The sequence below is a fragment of the Stegostoma tigrinum genome, chromosome 23 (assembly GCF_030684315.1).
Source record: "Stegostoma tigrinum isolate sSteTig4 chromosome 23, sSteTig4.hap1, whole genome shotgun sequence".
NCBI classification, from domain to species: Eukaryota; Metazoa; Chordata; class Chondrichthyes; order Orectolobiformes; family Stegostomatidae; genus Stegostoma; species Stegostoma tigrinum.
In genome coordinates, this window is record NC_081376.1 from 13,925,046 (window position 1) to 13,946,291 (window position 21,246).

Sequence of the window (21,246 nt, forward strand, 5' to 3'; positions counted from 1 at the left end):
GAATTCCCTTGTCAGCAGCACAAAGTTGCAGACTGAAGTTTATACTTAATCTCTGCTGCTTCTTCGAGTAACTGGCTCTCTTGGAAATTTCAATAGTACACAATTTCAGCAACATACTTTTGATACCACGTTCCATGTGCTGGTTTTGTCTTTGTGCGGGACATGATTGCACATGCTATGTGATGGAAACTGCCCCCTTGGACCGAATGGCCTTAAATATCCCAAAAGGGTTTTCTGAAGAAGGGTCTAGGCCCGAAACATCAGTCTTCCTGCTCCTCTGCTGCTTGGCCTGCTGTGTTCATCCAGCTCTACACTTTGTTGTCTCATTTACTAGTGACTGAAAGCTTGGTTAAGTAGTTGGGCTGTGTGAAGTGTTCAAATGGAAGAAAATGGGGTTGAGAGTTGGAAGGGTGTGGGGAGTAGATTGCAGATCTTGGTGCTTGTACTTTTGTACATGTGACAATCCACCAACAGGCAGCCAGTCATGGAGCAGTTAGGAATGACAATGCACAAAGGCCTAATTTAGAGGAGTGCAGATAACTCCGTAAATCGGGAGGGAGAAAGCCGTGAAAGTATTTCAAAACAAAATGAGAATTTTAAAACTGGGTTAGTGCTTGACCAGGATTAGCAAACGTTGGGGTGAAACTGGCATAGGACTTGATGCATGTCAAGACATGGGCAGCAGAGGTTTGGATAAACTCATGTTTATAATGGTTAGAAAATGGGAGACCAGCCAAGAAGTCATCAGAACAGTCAAGTCGGGAGGTAGCAAAGACAGGGCAAGGATTTCAGCCGCAAATGAGCGGAACTATGTTATCAAAGTGGAAATAGAAGGTCTGAATGATTTTACCTATGAGATTGGAAGCTCATCTTGAGATCAAATGTGTGACTAAGTTTGCAAATAAACACATTTTATCTCCAGACTGTTGCCAGGGAGAGGAATGGAGTCAGCAATGAGTGAACAGGGTTTGGAGTGGAGACAAAAAGACCAAAAATAATTGCATCAAATTTCCCATTATTAATTTGAGGAAAGGTTTGTCTGCTGCTCGAATTGTGTACATTGAACGTGCAGTCTGATAAATCAGTAATATGGAAGGAATCGAGAGAAGAGATGGAGAGGTAGAGTTGGGTGGCATCAGCATACATTGGCAAATTAGTGCTGTGCCTTTTGGATGGTATTAAGGCACAGCATGTCAGTGTGCAGTAGGAGTGGACAGTAAACGCCCCCTTGAGGGACGTGAGAGGGAAGGTGCAGGAGCAGGAAGAGAAACCCAATGCAAGTGATTTTCTGGCCTCAGTTAGATTGGTAAGAAGAGAAACATGAGTGCAGTCCTCCCCAGCCCGAGGACAATACAGGAGTATGTCATCAACCATGACAAAAGCTGCGGACAAATTCTTGGGAAGATGAAGTTTAATGCTGTCATTGTCTTATCGGATGTATTTTAGAAGATAATTAATTTTTGCTAAGAGTAGTTTTAGTCCTAGGGTGAGGGTGGAAATCTGATTGGAGTGGCTCAAATATGAGGTTCTGGATAACATGGAAATACATGCTGAGGCTCCAGTACTTTGGCAAAGAAAGGACCTTTTGGGATAGGACAGTAGCTAAGAAGTTCGGATGAGTTGATTGTATTTTTTTGAGGATAGAGGTAATGTCAGCACGATTTAAAGGAATGGGACAACATCTAAAGGAGAGAACAGTTCACAATATTGGTTAAGATGGGGTCCAGAAACGGAAGTTGACTGGTCAGCAGGTTGATGGGAATAGGGTCAAACAAGGTGATAGCCTTCGTGGACAAGAGGGGAAATAGCAGAAAGCTAAAAAAATGACTTCTAAAAGTGCTACTTGTTGTTGGAATGTTCAGAGAAAAGTCCTTTTTACTTTGAAATTTTGTTAATGACTTAGTATCATAGAACTGTACAGTGTAGAAACAGACCCTTCAATTCAACTCATCCAAGCTGACCAGGTATCCTAAATTAATCTAGCCCCATTTACCAGCATTTGGCCCATAACCCTCTGAATGCTTCCTGTTCATATACCCATCCAGATGTCTGTTAAACGTTATAATTGTACCAGCCTCCTCCATCTCCTCTGGCAACTCACTCCACACATGCACCACCCTCTGCATGTTACCCCTTAGGTCTGTTTTTAAATCTTTCCCCTCTCTCCTTAAACCTATCCCCTGTAGTTTTGTGCTCCCTTATCCCAGGGGGGAAAAAAAACCCTTTGGCTACTCACCCTATCTATGCACCTCATCTTTGGATAAACTCCTGTAAGCCCCTCCGCCTCCGACGCACCAGGGAAAATAACCCCAGCCTTTTTCTTTATTCGTTCATGGGATGAGGGCATCGCTGGCCAGGCAGCATTTATTGCCCATCCCTAATTGCCCAGAGGGCAGTTGAGAGTCAACCACATTGCTGAGAGTCTGGAGTCACATCGAGGCCAGACCAGGTAAGGATGGTGGTTTCTTTCCCTAAAGGACAGTGAACCAGATGGGTTTTTACATCAATTGGCAATGGAGTCATGGTCATCGTTAGATTCTTAATTCCAGATACTTAGTGAATTCAAATTCCACCACCTGCTGTGGCAGGATCTGAACCCCAGCCCCCAGAACATTATCTGGGTTTTTGGATTAGCAGTCTAGTGATAATACCACTAGACCATTTCCACTAAGGATATAACATAACCTAAGACCATAATACCACTAGAGCCTAATCAGCTTCTCCTTATCCCTATAGCTCAAACTCTCCAACCCTGGCCAACATCCTTGTGAATCTTTTCTGAACCCTTTCAAGTTTCACAACATCTTTCCTAAAGCAGGGAAACAGGGATTGAATATGGTCTTCCAAAAGTGGCCTAACTAATGTCCTGTACAGCTGCAATATGACCTCCCAACTACTGTACTCAATATTGTGACTAAGAAAGGTAAACATACCAAACATTACCTTCACTGTTCTATCTACCTGTGACTTCACTTCCAAGGAATGAAGAACAACACTTCAAGGTCTTCAGCCAGAGAGTGGTGGGCCGGTGGAATTCATTGTCACGGAGTGCAGTGGAGGCGGGGACATTGGATGCCTTCAGGGCAGAGATCGACAAATTCTTGATCTCAGAAGGAGTCAAGGGCTATGGGGAGAGTGCAGGGAAGTGGAGTTGAAATGCCCCATAAGCCACGATTTAAATGGTGGAGTGGACTTGATGGACCGAATGGCCTTACTTTCACTCCTGTGTGTTATGGTCTTATGGTCTATGGTCTAAGGTCTCTTTGTTAGCAACACTCCCTAGGATCTTCCCATGAAATGTATATGTCCAAACCCTGATTTGCCTTTCCAAAATGCAGTACCTCCCATTTATCTAAATTAAACTCCATCTGCCGCTCCCTCGGCCTGTCTGATCAAGGTCCCATTGTACTCGGATGTAACCTTTGCTGTCCACTACACAGATTTAAACCCTTCCCTTTGTGTTTTTATCCATTCAAAATGAACGTGGATTTGTTGTGATTTCATTTCGCTGGGATTACCATAAGAAAGTTCATGGTTCTTAGCATGCTTCTTTTCACAGTGTGTGAGGACTTTCACCGTAATTTGTAGCAGTTCTGCCAGTTTAATTGGAAATCCCCTAAGAAGGGACTTGTGTAGTCTTTGGAGCTGCAAGAGTTCTACTTTTAACTCGTCTTTATGGCAAGCCACAGATAGACAGGACTATTTAAAAACACTTCAGTTTTTGCACACTGAAATTCAGATTCTTTGCGTGCCACTGTTCTCCCATGTACAGTGCTTACCTCTAAATTTCAAAGCATTGACTCTGAATTTTCTCATAACAAACACATCAAATCTGTGCCTGAGTTAAAGATGAAGGAAATACGTTCCCCTTAGCATCCGGTATGATTTTTTTCCTTGACCTTTCACCCCCAATTTGGTGGAATCTCCATGTTATAACCAGATCCCATCAGAGCTTCCCCTAATTGGAAATAGTTCCAGGTGGAAAGTTTCTGGTGGGATGAACTGGCTGTTAATTACTACACATGAGATAGGAAGACAAACTAATGTATACACTCACACAGATGAGAAGTAAGAGGCAGATCCAAAAAGATAACCTGTTTTATGTAATTCCATGATCAGTCACTGAATTGTCTGTGAAGAGCAGAAAAGACACACTGAGGCCCTTATTGGGTTACACTGTGACAGTCTTGACCTTGTCAGTTGAACAGACTGTTTTCAAGATTCTTATTTTTGTAATCTGATGGAAGCTCCTTCGACCTGATTTCCTTTTTTTTGACTTGTTTACTACTCCTAAGTGAGGAAGCATATTTAGCTGCAACACAGAGGTAACTAGAGGATAGTGCATCGACTGGGACTTTCACATCATGCTTGGTGTATACAAGAGCATTTGGTCCCACAAGAAGGCTGCAGAATACAAACTGACTTAAGTCCTGTCCTTGTGTGTTCTTCAAAGGGAATGATATGCCCGACTAAATTTTAGAACATTTTGACTCCGTGTCAATTTTGTTGTGATGCATGGAGCGATTCTGTCTGTGAGGTCTAATGAGATTTTTCCAGTCTATCATCCCAAACTCACTTATTAATGGCCTATACCCATTCCCATGATCTCTGTATCATCCAGTGCTAGCCTGATCTGACCAATAGCCACAGTTGGAGGAATTTGCCATTTGCTGGATATCCCAGAATAGGCTTGCCACCTTTGTGCCATCACCATCTTCAAAGCCTGACCAAGCCTCTGGCCAAGCATTAGTGTTCCAGCATTGCCCTTTACCAGCCACACAGTGGCATAGCATCCCAAGTAACCACTGATAATGGTACTTAGCTGGCATGACTGACACTTCCTGGCACATTGAACTTTGAATTTTGTTTCCTTGCCCCAGCAAGTAGCACTGAAAGAATTCATGTACAGGGTCAGTGACTGCGGCACCCTGAAGGACAGCTTGAAAGTGCAGAAGTGGATCAGAGGGGTACTATGAGGGTTCATGGAAGGTGTTAATTGCCAGTGTCTGTGGCTGAGGGGTGTGTGCGGCTGTGCTGCAAGATGTTGCTAGATATTCAAGCTGGCAGCACAGAGGAGCGTGCAGGGAGCTGAAGTTTCCAGGTACCTACTCTGACTTTGATGTCAGGAATTGCTGATGCTGTTATTTCTGGACGGGTGGGAGAATAAGAAGCTATGTTGTCATGAGACCTTGGTTAATAAGGCTGTTAACAAGCAATAATGCACAATAATAGGTACCTCCCCACTCCCATGCAGAAATCCCAAATTGAAATTTGAAAATGCAGTGAGCTGCTCCTGAATTTTTGCACAGTTCTCCCAGATTTCTTCGTCACAGTCCACACGCCATTTAAGCATTTTTTTAGGATTTTGCTCAACAGAATCCACAAGGGATGGCATGCTGCTAAGAAGACGATCGTTGGCCTCTCATTATCATGAGATTATAGTTCAGTCCATCTTGATTTGCCTCGTTCCCTTCCCCACCCACTTTGAAGGACTGTTGTTTTGAAATGCCTTTTCATGTCTTAGTCTCTCACAATCTCTCTCTCTCTCTCTCTCTCTCTCTCTCTCTCTCTCTCTCTCTCTCACACACACACACACACACACACACCAGCCCACCTTTTTAAAACATGCATTTTGGTATGAGAAGTTTAAAATGCCAACAGTACTTCATTTCTCTGCAAAGTAAATTCATGGTAGCTTCATAGCTGAAAATGGCTTCAATGTTTGTCAATTAGAAAGCATTTCCTTTGTATGTTGAGATCTGCTTATTTGTACAATATTTCACCTTCCCTTGTATATTAACAATAACTTTCTACAATATGACTGTGTGTTTTACAGTTCAAAATTTAGTCATAAATCTTTTGAGAAGTGGTCATGAAAGGCACAGAATTACACCCCTAGACAGAGCTTGCTAATTGATCCCATTTAAAGAAATTCTTGGCCTAATGATTCAAGTAATAGTTTTCCAAACATTTATTCATAGTACTGTATGTTCTCACTCTATCTATCTCGCATGGTTTATCATGAAAGCATTTATAGTTCTGACTGTAAATGCATCTATGAATTTATATGATTGAGGGCTTTTCAATTACACTGATACAAATCAGTATTATGTTGAAGCTGGAGGAAGGAGGAATATATCCTAGTCAGTAAGCTGTACAGTCAAAGGTAGCTACTAACTGTAGAATAAAGGTTTTGTTTTCCCTACATTCATGAGCAGTTTAATCATTTCTTCTGTATGTCTTCTTAGCTCCCAGGATATTTACTCAGATAATTGCAGCCAAGGCACAACAAACAGGTCAAAGTGGGTGAGGGACAATGTTTGCTAAGGTGTTTTATCGCCACAACTAAGTGCTTTGTTATGAAATTCCCATGTAACTAGTTCAAAAAATCCTCCATAGTAGCTCAAGGACATAGCACAGGTATCCAATTGTACCTTGTGAAGGGTAGATTGTAAGTCTGATATTTGTAAATCCACAGGAGGTGGCTTGCCCATGACTTTGGCCCTGCTGGTTTCTCCAGTTCTTTCAGACATCAATCCACCAAGATCTTTGCACTCAGTAGCTTCTCGTGCCTCCCTGATTTTCATCCCAATACCATTGCTGCAATTCCTTAAGTGGCCTTAGTTTGAAAATTCCTTGTTAAAGGTTGCCTTAGTGAGAAATGAAATTAAATCAGTTGGAAGAAATCAAGTAGGGTCACATGGTATGGCATCTGTGTGGGTAGAATTGAGGAACCGCAAAGATTTTTTAAAAAAAAACCATAGTTGGAGTTGTGTACAGCCTCCAAACAGTTGTCAGGAGTTGGGGTGCAAGATACACCAGGAGGTAGAAAAAGGTGTGTAAGAACAGCAAAATCACAGTGATCATGGGGGATTTCAATATGCAGGTGGACTGGGAAAATCAGGTTGGTAGTAGATTGCAAGAAAAGGAATTTGTGGAATGTCTATGAGATGGCTTTTTGGAGCAGCTTGTAGTGGAGCCCACAAGGGAACAGGCAATACTGGATTTAGTGATGTACATTGAGGCGGACTTGATAAGGGAGCTTAAGGTAAAGGAACCCTTAGGCAGGATCATAATATGATTGAATTCACTTTCAATTTGAGAGGGAGGAAGATAGTAATGATGGTGGAGAGAGAGTAGTGGGGAACAAGGAAGTGACTGAGGAACTGAATAATTACTTTGCATCAGACTTCACGGTGGAAGAGAGCAGTAAAATTCGAGAGAGCCAGGAGGCAGAGCTGAGTATGGTGGCCATCACCAAGGAAAAGGTGCCAGTAAAAGTGATTGGCTTGAAGGTGGACAAATCATGTGGACCAGATGGATTACACCCCAGAGTCTGAAGGAGATAGCTGAAGAAATAGTGGAAGTGTTAGTAGTGATCTTTCAGGAATTGCTCGAGTCAGGGGGTGTCCCAGAGGACTGGAAAATCGCTAACGTGATATCCCTGTTTGAAAAGGGAGTAAGGCACAAGTTGGACAATTACAGGCTGATTAGCCTAACCTCAGTTGTGGGTAAGATTTTGGAGTCCTTGTAAAGCATGAGATTTCTGAATGTTTGGAAATGTGTAGTAAAATAGGACCAAGTCAGCATTGTTTCATTAAGGGGAGGTCACGCCAAACAAACCAGATAGAATTCTTTGAGGAAGTAATGAGCAGGGTAGACCAAGGAGAGCCAATGGATGTTATCTACCTGGATGCCAAGAAGGCTTTTGATAAGGTGCCGCACAGGAGACTGCTGCGTAAGATAAGAGCCCATGGTGTTTGAGGCAGGGTACTAGCATGGATAGAAGATTGGCTGTCTGCCAGAAAGAGGAGTGGGGATAAAGGGGTCTTTCTTCGTCGGAGGCTCACTGGTGATGTTACCTAGAATGGTGACGAAACGTCTGAAAACTAACCTTCCAGCTCAGCGAGCAAACTCACATCCAGGGTCTTTCTCAGGATGGCAGCCGGTGACTAATGATGTTCTACAAGGGTCAGTGTTGGGACCACAACTTTTCACTTTGTACGTTAATGATCTTGATGAAACGACTGTGGGCATTCTGGCTAAGTTTGCAGACAATACAAAGATAGGTGGAGGGACAGGTAGTATTGAGAAAGTAGCAAGGCTGCAGAATAACTTGGATAGGTTAGGAGAGTGGGCAAAGAAGTGGCAGATGGAGTACAATGTGGGTAAGTGTGAGGTCATGCACTTTGGTAAGAAGAACAAAGGCATGGATTATGTTCTAAATGGGGAGAAGATTGAGAAATCTGAAGTGTAAAGAGATTTGGGAGTTCTAGTTCAGGATTTTCTCAAGGTAAACTTGCAGGTTGAGTCAGTAGTTAGGAAGGTAATGCAGTGTTGGCATTTATTTTGAGGGGACTTGAGTATCAAAGCAGGTATGTACTCCTAAGGCTTTATAAGGCCCTAGTCAGGCCACATTTGGAGTATTGTGTGCAGTTTTGGGCCCCATATCTCGGGAAAGATGTACTGGCCCTGGAGTTCGTTCAGAGGAGGTTCACTAGAATGGTCCCAGGAATTGAAAGCTTAACATCGGAGGAACCTTTGAGGACTCTGGGTCTATACTCAATGGAGCTGAGAAGGATGAGGGGGAATCTCATTGGAACTTAGCCAATACTGAATGGTGTGGACAGAGTGGATGTTTGGAAGATGCTTCCGTTGGTAGGAGAGTCCAGGACCCGAGGGCACAGCCTTAGGGTAAAGGGGAGACCTTTTTAGAACGGAGATAAGGAGAAACTTCTTCAGCCAGAGAGTGGTTAATCCTATGGAATTCACTGCCACAGAAGGAGGTAGAGGCCTGGTCATTGAGTATATTTAAGACTGAGGTAGATAGGCTTTTGATTATCAAAGGGATCAAGGGTTAGCAGGAGAATGGGGTTAAGGAACTTATCAGCCCTGATTGAATGGCAGATTAGACTCGAAGGACCGAATAATGTCTGCTCCTATGTTTTGTGGTCTTAGCAGAAAATTCTCCAAAACTAAATCACCAATCATCGTCCTTGTGTTGCCTCTGGAAAGTTAGGCAATGACACTTTTTTAATTGAAAGGAAATGTTAATTAATTGTGAAACATGTCAAAACAGCTTTTAGCTGGAATAGGAGAAGGTGTTTTGCCAATGCCTGTCTATAGATTTAACTTAAAATTACATTACGGCCAAGAAATGGATCAACTCGCTTAATGTCTCCCTATTTTTTTGATGTCCATTCTTATGAGAATACATCCTTTGTAGGGGCAGCTTATTGTGTTAACGGTGCTGTATATAGACATGGTTTCTTGTTGACAGTATTGCATTTCGTCACTGGTTACACTTTGGGTGGCCAAATGCTCATGATTGATTAATGTAGCTGTAATTCATGTGTTCCTTCAGGAAGGAAATTGGCCCTCTGTACCTGGGATCACCTACATCACAATGTTCCACAACAATGTGATTGACCATTTCGATGTGCAATTCAGAGTCAATCAACCTGCTCAGTTTAGTAGTGATCTGGTGAATGACTGACTATTTCAGTGATGGGCAATAAATGCTTGCCTTGCCAGCAATACCCACATTCCAAGACTTAATGTGATGAAAATGTCAGCAACTCAATATGACTGGAGAGGTCTCTTAGCTGAATTCTAGTGTGCGGTCAATAAGTCAAGAAGGGTTAAAATAATATTTTTTACATATCGTTTATTCCGAGGCCTCCTACAACATAGTAAGATGAGAAAAGGGGAAGTGGAGAGGCCTCCTCCCAGCCTCTTAAAATTAGATTTTGCAGCTGTGGCTTTGGTGGTCGTTCCTGTAATTCGTATGCCACTGGGGTAAACCTCAGCCAATCACACCACTGAAATCCTCCCTACTTTGTTAACCCCTGAAAAGCTGCTTTCTGCACGTAAGTAAGAAAACGAATTACCGGATCGCTGTGTTTGTCAGCAATTCAGTGAAAGCCGTGGGTACACCTTTTTGAATAACTTTTTTGTTCCACTTTTCAGTCAAAACCTAACTCAAGCGCTGCAATTTTTCTTACATTAGTAGTCTATGCATGTGACAGGTTAGTCAGAACAAGACGAAAGCTTTTATGATAAATGGCTGTTTATTAAAAAAGTGATTTGAGCTTTGTTCAAATTATGAATGTGTTTAGAATACAAGGCAATTGCTAAATTGGAGAGGGAAAAAAAAGCTAAACAGCATATGTTGGCCAGGTTTCAGAAAGAGGGAATAAAAAAGTCTCTTATGATCTTAAATGCTGCAAGTTCTTTGGTGGTTTGTGGTTTTGCTATTAACAGAATGCATAGACAAGGGCACGCGGCAGTGTGTTTCCGTTCTGGCATATATAGATAAGAGCTGGTCCTGATCAATTTTGTACCAGGTGTAGGTATAGCATGCTGCGAAAAAGTAGCATTTAGAATATTCTACAAGAGCAAAAAGGCCTTTTTTGATTGATTGCCCGTTCTGGATTGCTTGCAGGGTTACACGTGAATCATGTTAGTTTGTTCATAAAGCCTATTTCTCTTGGTAAACGTACAGTATCCATATTGAAATCTGCCATATTTTGTCACACATGCCATTCCTGTGTGACGTTGCTCGTGCTTTTGTGCAGTCAGAATGTTGGCTGAGTTGTCCCTATGCTTGATCCAAGCAACCATGCTTTCAAAATTACTTTTAAACAACATAACACATGTCAGTGATATTTTTTGGGTGGTGTGGGTCACTGCCTCTAAATAAGAGAAAATAAAAATGTTTCCAAATTGTAAATCTTAGGATTCCATTTAGCTCAATATGCCTACGGTGACCCTTGAAAACAACCAACAATTGTTTGCAAGCCGAGTGTTGGTTCCTATGATGTACTGTCTTTTTAACTACCACAGACATGATCAGTTAAACATTTTGGATTTTTAAAATTATTTGTTCACTGAACTCTTTGGCCACCCTTTTTTGTTTCGGATTGAAATCTTCCTAGTTTGTTCCTTTTATACAATAGACAGTAGGTGCTGGAGTAGGCCATTCGGCCCTTCGAGCCAGCACCACGATTCATTACGATCATGGCTGATCATCCGCAATCAGTCTCCTGTTCCTGCCTTATGCCCATAACCCTTGATTCCACTATCTTTAAGAGCTCTATCCATCTCTTTCTTGAAAGTATCCAGCGAGTTGGCCTCCACTGCCTTCTGGGGCAGAGCGTTCCATATATCCACCACACTCTGGGTGAAGAAGTTTTCCTCAACTCTGTTCTAAATGGCCTACCCCTTATTCTTAAACTGTGTCCTCTGGTTCTGGACTCACCCGTCAGCGGAAACATGCTTCCTGCCTCCAGATTGTCCAATCCCTTTTATATGATAACACTTGAGTTTTCATAATGGCAGAAGTGTTCAATGCTTGATCCAATATGAATATTTTAGTTGTGTTTTTTCTGTTTGTTTATGTTTGGTTGTGATCTGAAAAACTGCTGATGAAATAATCATGTGGTCCTCTATACTTGGATCGCATTTATTTGAGGAAATAATTGCATTCAATAAACTGCCCCATAACTCAGCCAATAATTGAAATTACGTCATAGCCAAGACCACTCAAACAGGGAGTCTTGTATTGATTTTGTTCTCTTGCTTTCTCAATATAACAATATTTAAAACTAAACATCCCTTTTTGCTGACTTTGCCAATTCTTTGCAAGTTTTGGATAATCGCGTTCCATCTCAAATATTGTGATTGAAACTGGCGGAATTGAGGGAGGAGGTTTTTAAGATGTGAAGCTGAGGTCCTGTCTATCTTCAGATAGAGAATAGAACAGAACCCCTGCAGGGTGGAAGCAGGCCATTCGGCCCGTCAAGTCTACACCAACCCTCTGAAGAGCATTCCACTTGGACCCACGCCCCTACCCTGTTCACTCGAAATTCCCATGGCTAATCCACCCCGCATGCAAATCCTCGGATGCTATTGGCAACTCAGCATGGGAAATCCATCTAATCTGCACAGCTTTAAACTGTGGGAAGAAACCAGAGCACCTGGACGAACACCCACAGACACGAGGAGAACATGCAAACTCCACGCAGACAGTCACCTGAGGGTGGAATTGAAATCAGGACCCTGGCGCTGTGAGGCACAAATGTGGCACAAGATCAAAGAATCATCAACACTGCTGGAATTACAGCAGTTGCACAAAAGTAGCTCCACAGCTCAATGTGCTTGAGAAACAGTTGTGTGTTTGAGCAAAAAGACATAATATGGGGTGATAAGTTCCACTGCGATGGAGCTAAAAAGGCGAGAACAAAAACCAAGTTGCTAGAAAAGCTCAGCAGGTTTGTCAGCATCTGTGAAGGAAAAGAAAAAAGAAAATTAACGTTTCAGGTTCGGTGACCCTTCCTCAGCAGTTCCAAAACGCTAACTCTGTGTTTCTTTCCTTCACAGATGCTGCTAGACCTGCTGAGCTTTTCCAGCAGATGATAGGAACTGCATAAATCAGATTTCTGATGAATGGTCTGGGCCTGAAACGTCAGCTTTCCTGCTCCTCTGCTGCTCAGCCTGCTGTGTTCATCCAGCTCTATACCTTGCTCTCTGAGCTTTACTAGCAACTTTGTTTTTGTTCCTGATTTACAGCATATGCAGTTCTTTGGGTTTGTAAAAAGGAGAGAATTTCTTTTTTGCATGAACTGTATAATAATTAAACTAAGCCTCACAATAAACAATGGAATAAGTACAAAGAATTATTTGAAAAATTGCTTTTCTTTTGACAGGTTTCTTTCGCTCCTGTTAGTCAAAACAAATTGCCAGACAAATGTGAGGAAATGGAATCTTGAAAATGATTATTTCTGTTTATTCAACTCCGATAATTCTTTGTGATTTGTCCAGTTTGCTCCAGTCGATCTACTAACAAAGGAATTGTTGTCAATTTAGATTGAATCAGTAAAGAAAGTGAGGGGGTCGGGGTGGGGGAGAGCATTTTTTTGTTTTTATAATGCCCTTTGTTCTACAGATTGATCCTGATAGATGTTTACTAGATACCTGACATTTTATTTCAATTATTAAGCCCAGGCAGATGAATGGCTAGAACAAGTAAGTGAAAATAAACTGAGGTTGAAAAATCTTTGTTATTTTCGACAAAAAGTAGAATAAGGTCTAAGTGTCAAACTCAAGAAGTGGACTGAGGGAACAATTGAGATCAGTTCAGAAAATAAGAAGATCTAACATTATCTCTGGTAGTGTAAGGAACCTAAATGATGTGCTGAAGTCTTGCTGTGCAGGATACCATCCACATTGAATTGTATAAAGGACAAGGGAAGTAAAAAGCAATGATTTTCTAATGGTGTAAAATGTTGCAAAGGCCTTTTGGGTTGTGAGAGGAAGGAAATATGAGGGAGGTAAGGAGTTGGCAGAATTATAGATGGCTTTGAAAAATATGATTACAGAAGACGGTTTTAAAAATCTGAATCATAATGTTGACAGTGAAAATAATTGATTTATGTTTTTTATCTTTTACTTTCTTTTCACTTCATTGTGCAGGATGAGTCTCTCTTGCATTTGCTGAAGCATCATTTTAAATTCTTTTTAATTAGAATCCCTACAGTGTGGAAACAACAGGCCATGTGACCCAACAAGTCCACATCGCCCTTCCGAAGAGCATCCCACCACGATTCATTCCCCTTACTCCTGTATTTCCCCATGTCTAACCCACCTCACCCAAACATCCCTGGATACTGTGGGCAATTTAGCATGGCCGGTCCACTTAACCTGCATATCGCTGGGCTGTGGGAGGAAACCACAACACAAAGAGGAAACCCACGCGGACAAGGGGAGAGTGTGCAAACTCCACACGGACAGTCACCCGAGGGCGGTATAGAACCTGGGTCCCTGGTGCTGTGGGGCAGCAGTGCTAACTGAGCCACTCCACTTGTAGTCCTACTTTGTCCTATCTTTCTGTGAATGCAGTCTGAGCAGCAAGCCGTGTCACCATGATGTCAAAAAATGTTCTACTATGGAACTACCTCCCCAAATATCTGCCTAATGTAAACCAATTTGACACATTCAGGCATTAGAATGCAGTTGCAACACAAGTGTTTTTCACAATTTATTTATATACAAAAATCAAAACAGTTTGCAAATATAATCTTTCGTAAATTGAATTAGCAAAAATGTACAAGTATGTATATGTTTAATGCAAGCCATTGCATGTTTTGAAAGCAGCGTACCTGTAAAGTGTATTAATAGGTGGAGGTTTGTGGCTTGACTGCTTTTGCATTAAATGATCTGGATCAAGGGATTGAATCAATGTTTGGTTTGGTTACTTGGGTTGAGTTAGGTTGGAGATTGGGGCTGGGGTGAAAACTCTGAATCCTAAAGATGTGTCACATCGAGTCATAGCTCTTCATGGTCACTGAATGGATTGCTGTGCTTGGAGAACAATATGTTCCAAATAGGTTACAGTTTGTCTGGTAATAAGCCATGGCTTAGTGGGAGCATATCTGTGAGAGAAGGTTGTGGTTCCAAGCCTACGTTAGGGATGCTTAAGCACGTAATCTCAGTCAAGTGCACTGCTGAGGAAGTGCTGATTGTATGAATCACCACCTTTTGGGTGAGACATTTAAACCAAGATCTCACATAGAACGTAGAACATAGAACATAACACCCAGTACAGGCCCTTCGGCCCTCGATGTTGTGCCGACCTGTCATACCGATCTCAAGCCCATCTAACCTGCGCTATTCTATGTACGTCCATATGCTCGTCCAATGACGACTTAAATGTACCTAAAGTTGGCGAATCTACTACCATTGCAGGCAAAGCATTCCATCCCCTTACTACTCTCTGAGTAAAGAAACTACCTCTGGCGTCTGTCCTATATCTTTCACCCCTCAATTTAAAGCTATGCCCCCTCGTGCTCGCCGTCACCACCCTAGGAAAAAGGCTCTCCCTATCCACCCTATCTAACCCTCAAGTCCCTCAGCCTTTCCTCGTAAGACCTTCCCTCTATACCAGGCAACATCCTAGTAAATCTCCTCTGCACCCTTTCCAAAGTTTCCACATCCTTCTTATTGTGCCGTTAGCTTCTTTGATGCTCTTTGGAAAAAAAGCAGGGAAGTTTTGTTGGTGTCTTGGCCAAATTTTAGATCTCCATGAATATCATCCAGAACAGAATTTCTGGTCGTCATTTCATTGTTGTTTGTGGCACTTCACTATGTGAAAATCGGCTGATGCGTTTCTTACATTACAACAGGGACTGCACTGGAAAATTACCCCCTTAGATTAGTACATCCCAAAGCATGTTATAGTTAACGCCAAGTTGTATACAAGTGGAATTGGTTCCTCTACTTGTGACTTTTGAACTTTCCTATGATTTCAGTTATGATAAATATACTCACAACATGGCTACTTTTGATTTAGTAACAGTTTATTCAAGGAATATTAATTTTTCCATGAAAATATTGCTGTGTATAAACTACACAAATCTCATTTGGATGGTATGCCTTGAGACGAACGAACTCAACTCTATAACCTCGAGGGCATATTTTTGAAAAAATGAATACATGGAAATTATTTCATAACTGAAACACAAAATGAGATTGCTAATGGATATTGGTCAGTAACATTTGTTCTTTAGTTAATGATCTAATTTTGAGTCTGTTAGGATTACTGCCTTGAATTCATTCCTCGAGTATTTATTATTTTCTGTTAATCCAAATGTGGATAGAAATCAATTATTTATGACAAATTACTTCTGAATCAGCCATTCTTATGACTCCCAGAATTATTGTCACAGTCCTCGGGCATGGCAAAAGACCTTCAATTTTATCTCCCTCATGTATTGTTTTCTATTTGTTGCAAATAGTTTTAATTTTAATGTTAAAGATTGCTTATGATTATGGGGAAAAAGGGAGAAACATTTTCACTTTTTCCTTTTATTTCTCCTTTAAAATTTTCCCAGTCTGGTTGTCAGTGAATTCGTCAATAACATCGTAGTATCACAACACTGTGTATCGAGGAGAATGAAGTCAATTTGAACATGGGTTGGCCCTAGAAAATATTATTTAAAAACAACTATGTTGTCTGAATGTAATAACTAATGAAAAGATTAACTATAAAATGAAACAAAATTTCTATAACCAGTTCACGCTTCATATTTGTACACTTCAATATCACTTAGTGACTCATTTTCCATGTGTAGTTAGTTATTTATGCTGTTAAATAGAGTAATTGCTGACCCTGATTTTTATAGTTCTCTTGTACGAATTGTGGCTTGTATTGTACATTTAATGATTTCTGTTGTGCTCGTCTCATTTCAACTAAAGCTTCCTTCAACTCTCCTGTTACTGTTAAGGTATTGTGTTCACATTGAGGTGACGTTTTTATTGTAATTGTAGTCAAAATGATCTCCCCATTTAAACTGGTAGATGACATAAATCATTACGCACTTCAATGCAACAGAAAAGACCAATAATAATTACTGATTTATTGAAGTTATTGAACAGCATACAAAACTTCAAAGAAAGGAGAAAGAAAGACTTGCATTTCTGTAGAACCTTTCCTGGCCTCGGGGTATTAAAGAAAATTCACCCATGACCACCACCTGCCCCAAGTGTAACAGAACCTGTGTATCGGTCTGTGCAGCCACCTACAGACTCTTCCTGAGAGTGGATGAGGGTCATCCTTGCCTGTGGGGTACTGCAGTGATGACGAGGATGATTGTTAGATGCTGTGACATGGGAGCAGTGGCAGCCAGTCTGCACATCTGTCATCTGCTTCAGATGTGTTGTTTCAAAGGACTGCCCTTAACAGATCTTGCTATCAGCACGCAATCAAACAAGGTAATTCAGCCCTCGGAAACTTAAAGGTATGGTGACCTTTCTCAAGCTTGTTCTTCCATTGCCATGCTCAATGGAATATGGCTTTCCTGACTCCCCAAATGTGTCCATGATGAACTGAAGGTACAAATGCAGGAAAACAGCATCTGGTTTATTAGGAGCAGTAAATGAGCCTCGGAGATAGACACTATGTGATTGGAGAAGCCTGTCATCATAGATTCACTCCAATGCTGCTGTCCCAACTCAACCAATCTCAGCCTCCCTCTCTCTTGCTCTTGGTGCTTCTCCAGAGACAGAAGCTCGGATTGGAGGATCAGCAAGGGTGGGTGAGAGGAAACCCGAGCGGAGGAAGGGACAGATTTGGATTGGGTGGGGTGGGGGTGAAGTGGGAGGGTGTGCAGTGGAGGGGCAGGCTGGTGTTGGATCCAGTAACGTGGCTGTGCCCCTGTGTGTAAGCGAGAGAGAGAAAAAAGGAATTGAGAGGGAGTGGGAGAAAGTTTGGGGGGTCAGGTGGGGAAGGTTACATTGTTCACTTTCATGTTTACAGTTTTTTACCGAGTTATGTCTCAAAGTCCCATCTCTTTTCAATTAGGTTCTTGTAAAAACTGTAGAAATTTGGCTTTCAAGTTTGAAATTGACTGCTGGAACAACAGCCAAAGAAAAGTTAAATACTTCCTGATGGGTTTTCTTTCTCTCTCTTTTGTGTTTGCCCAATAAATTCTTTTGTGAGTAAAGTTTTTAAAAAAGAAAGTTGGGTAGAAGATGAAAAATTACTTTCGATGAAATTCAGTTATTTTTTTTTCCCCATTCCCTGTACGTTCTAATTTGTGTATTGAAGTGCTTGTCTGTGTACAATGTGTGTCCTTCAGTCAAGTTCATTTGTTGAAAATGTTGGGAATTTGGTTGATCCAGAATTGCCGGCATTCCAGGCCTTGCAGTTGGTTTAATATTCGCTGCTGGAGGAGAGTGATGGCAGTGTTGGTGTTTTAGGGTGAACAAGAGTGAACGTGGTGAATGAAAGAAAATTTGTTTAATTGCTGTCTGGTTATTAGCTGCCTGCTCCGCACCAAGTCTTTGGTTTCTTCACTGCCCTTTCAGAGAGGCTTTGGAGCAAGGTTATGAATTTCCACGATAATAGGAACTGCAGATGCTGGAGAATCTGAGATAACAAAGGGTGGAGCTGGATGAACACAGCAGGCCAAGCAGCATCTTAGGAGCACAAAAGCTGAGGTTTCGGGTCTGGACCCTTCATCAGAAGATCAGAAAATTGCTTTGAGAATTGCTTGGTTTCCCACTATTTTTATCTGTGGAAATCTGAGAGTGAGCTCTCAAAGGAAAGCTTATTTTGACCCCTTTGTAGTTATACGTCTTGATAAAATCCAAACTCTATTTCCTTTGGTAATTTTACCCAGCACTTTAAATTTGGATTAAATTTTAACACTGCCCACACATTCCAAACTGCTATGCAAAAGAGACTTAACAGCGCCAGTGAGAACTGTGCTACATTATTTCCTTACTATTGATTCAAAAGGAAATACTTTGTCTTTTAATTAACAAATTATTCCATGCCTAACAGAGGATGTTTCAGACCCAAAACCTTTGGTATCATGTTTACCTGGCATCTAATCATGTAAAATTGTTTCCCTCAACCAAATGAATTAAAATAGCCACCCAAGGTCACAAAGGCATTTGAGATGCATTGGCAATACAAGTGCTTTTCATGTCTTTGGGTTGTTGTTTCTTTGACCATGTGACAGATCAATTTGTTACATGGGAACCTTGAAACAATGTTCAATCAATTTATGTGACTATCTAATTTTTAGTGATTTGATCATATTTCTGGGATACAACTAAAGAAAGGGGATAGAGGGCTCGGTGAGATTGTTTTCATTGCACCATCAGTCTCTTGATGTCAGTGAAACATCGACTTAAGGAAGAAAGGAGGAGAACATGTCCCCATTTACTCAACGGAACGGAGGTTACGAGAGTGAGGAGCATCGATTTCCTTGCAGTGACACGAACTGATGACCTGTTGTGAACTTCCCACATGAATGCAACAGTCAAAATGGAGCAACAACACCTCTTCTTCCTCAGGTGGCTCAGCAAATTTGCCTTGTCCATAAGGCCCCTCACCAACTTCTACAGATGCACCACTGAAAGCATATTGTCTGGATGGATAATGGCCTGGTGTGGTAACTGCCGTGCCCAGGACAGTAAGCAACTACAAAAGGTGGTGTGCACCGCACAGACCATCATGGAAGCCAACCTTCCATCCATGGATTCCATTTATATGGCTCACTGCTGTGGAAAGGTGGCCAACACCATTAAAGACCCATCGCACCCCTGCAATGACCACCTACAACCCCTTCTGTAAGGCAGAAGGTACAGAAGCCCGAACACATGTTTTAGCAGGTTTGGGAACAGCTTCTTCCTGGCTGTTATCAAACTGATGAATGGACTCTAGCCTCAAATAATGTAATCTGCATTTTAACCTGTATGCCTGTCTTTTTGGTCTGTGTTTCCTTTGCTGTGATCTGCCTGTACTGCTCATAAACAAAGCTTTTCACTGTGTTTCAGTACGTGTGACAATAAGTCACTCAATCATGAAAATATTGAATGAGGAAAGACACACTGATTCATTTAGTCCATTTCTTATAGTCTTAATGCCTTGTACATCACAATAAAGAGATTCCTTTCATCACTTAGATTCTTAACCTCAAAGGTAGTGGAATAAACCACACGCAAATAAATGGAAAATGAAATCTAGAAAATCACTTCACCAAATGTTTTTGGATATTAAAACTGGTCCGGGAGAGCATGTTGATCCTGACTTAAACAGTCCGTAATTTATGTTTTGTGAGGTTTTTTTGTCCCTTTATTTGTGACATTAAATGAATTGATAATTATTGTGCAAACTGCTAGCTGTGCCTCTACATGACTTGTGCATGTGGTGTCCAGTGATTCCCAATTTTCCAGTGAAACAATTGGTTTACATAAACGCAGTCTAGCCTCATAATTATTTTACAGGTACTCCATCATATGGCACTTTCAATGTGGCACAGTTGTGAGCTTCTTACCAGGATTTTACAAACACTTAGCTTATGATTCTTTGTACTACTTTTCTTCCTGATGGAATAGAAACATGCCATTCAGCCTGGTGGGTTAAATGCTACTCTTTACGCTTCACTGCTGCTTCTCTGCCACAAGTTTATCTTAACCTACCTGCAAATCCTTCCATTGACATTCCTGTCATGTGCTTACCTGGTTTTGTTTTAAATGCATGTAAATTATTTATCTCAACTATTGTGTGATAGTGAATTCCACATTCTCACTACTTTTGAGGTAAGATGTTCTTTCACTCGTCTTGGTTTTATTGAAAACTGTCTTTTGTTTATAGCCTCAAGTTTTGGACTGCATCAGCAAGTGGAAATATCTTCTCCACATCAGTCCTGTGGAGCTCTTTATAAATTTGAAGGCCACAATCAACTTTCAGTCTTTGCTTTTTTTTATTCCGCTTGTGTGTTTACATCACAAAGATAAACTAAGTTACCAATTTTACGAGCTTTTTAGTTACTTAGCAACAGATTTAATTTTATTGTTGGAGCACTAAAATCAGTAGAACCCCCATTCTGTTATCTTGCCACAGATTCTGCTCCCCAACCTGTGATCATGCGAAGATTATACACGCTACAGTAATAACTGAAAACATGTAATCTAACCTCTAATTAAAATTCATTTTTATTGAGTTCTGTCCTTGTGATGATATTAGTGCTTACAATACAATATCATCGTGACTGCTCCTTCCCAATTAACTTACCCCATTAAGCAAGTGGTTACTTCATAATAAAAGCAATCTTAGTTCAAAGGTTCAGCAGTCCTTCTCTTACAATAGCTCTGTGGCTGAACAATTGTAACTATTTTAAGATGTGACTACTTTAGAACCAAACGTCCTTGCATACTAAGCAGAGGCTAACTTTTTTTAATGCTCACACAATCTAAAGAAAATCAGCTTGGTGCTACATCGTTGCATTTCTACACAACCGTTTCCGATGTTGAGCTGCCAGTTTTATCAACCTCTTCCTTCCATGAGTACGTATGTATTGCCTAGTCTCGGACATGGGTGCCCTGCATCACGGGAAATATTGAGAAACTATGCATTTGAAAACCACATGCCTTGATCAGCAATAAAGATGCATTTTTGTTAAGTGCCTCAGACATTTCACACCAACATTTGGGGCAGTCATCGACTTAACAACGCCTATTCTTCATGGAACTGAGGGCTGAGAGTCTGCTCTACAATTGCTGATAATGAAGATCGGTGCCCATGGTATGAAGTCACTTTAATAGCTGAAATTTCTAATATTCGACAGTTCGATCTCATCCCCTTCAATCAGCTTGTCATGTTCTTCGCACAGGATGAACCAGTTTGGTTTTAACAGCATCCTTGAAGATATCAATCAGGGAAGGGCTTTTGTCTTA

At 41.2% G+C, this 21,246-nt stretch overlaps 1 protein-coding gene across 2 annotated transcripts in view; it reads left to right on the forward strand.

Annotated features, from left to right (window-relative positions):
* card11 (caspase recruitment domain family, member 11) overlaps positions 1-21,246 on the forward strand; it is a 370,578-nt gene that overhangs the window by 166,196 nt on the left and 183,136 nt on the right. The gene's annotated exons all lie outside the window — the stretch shown is intronic.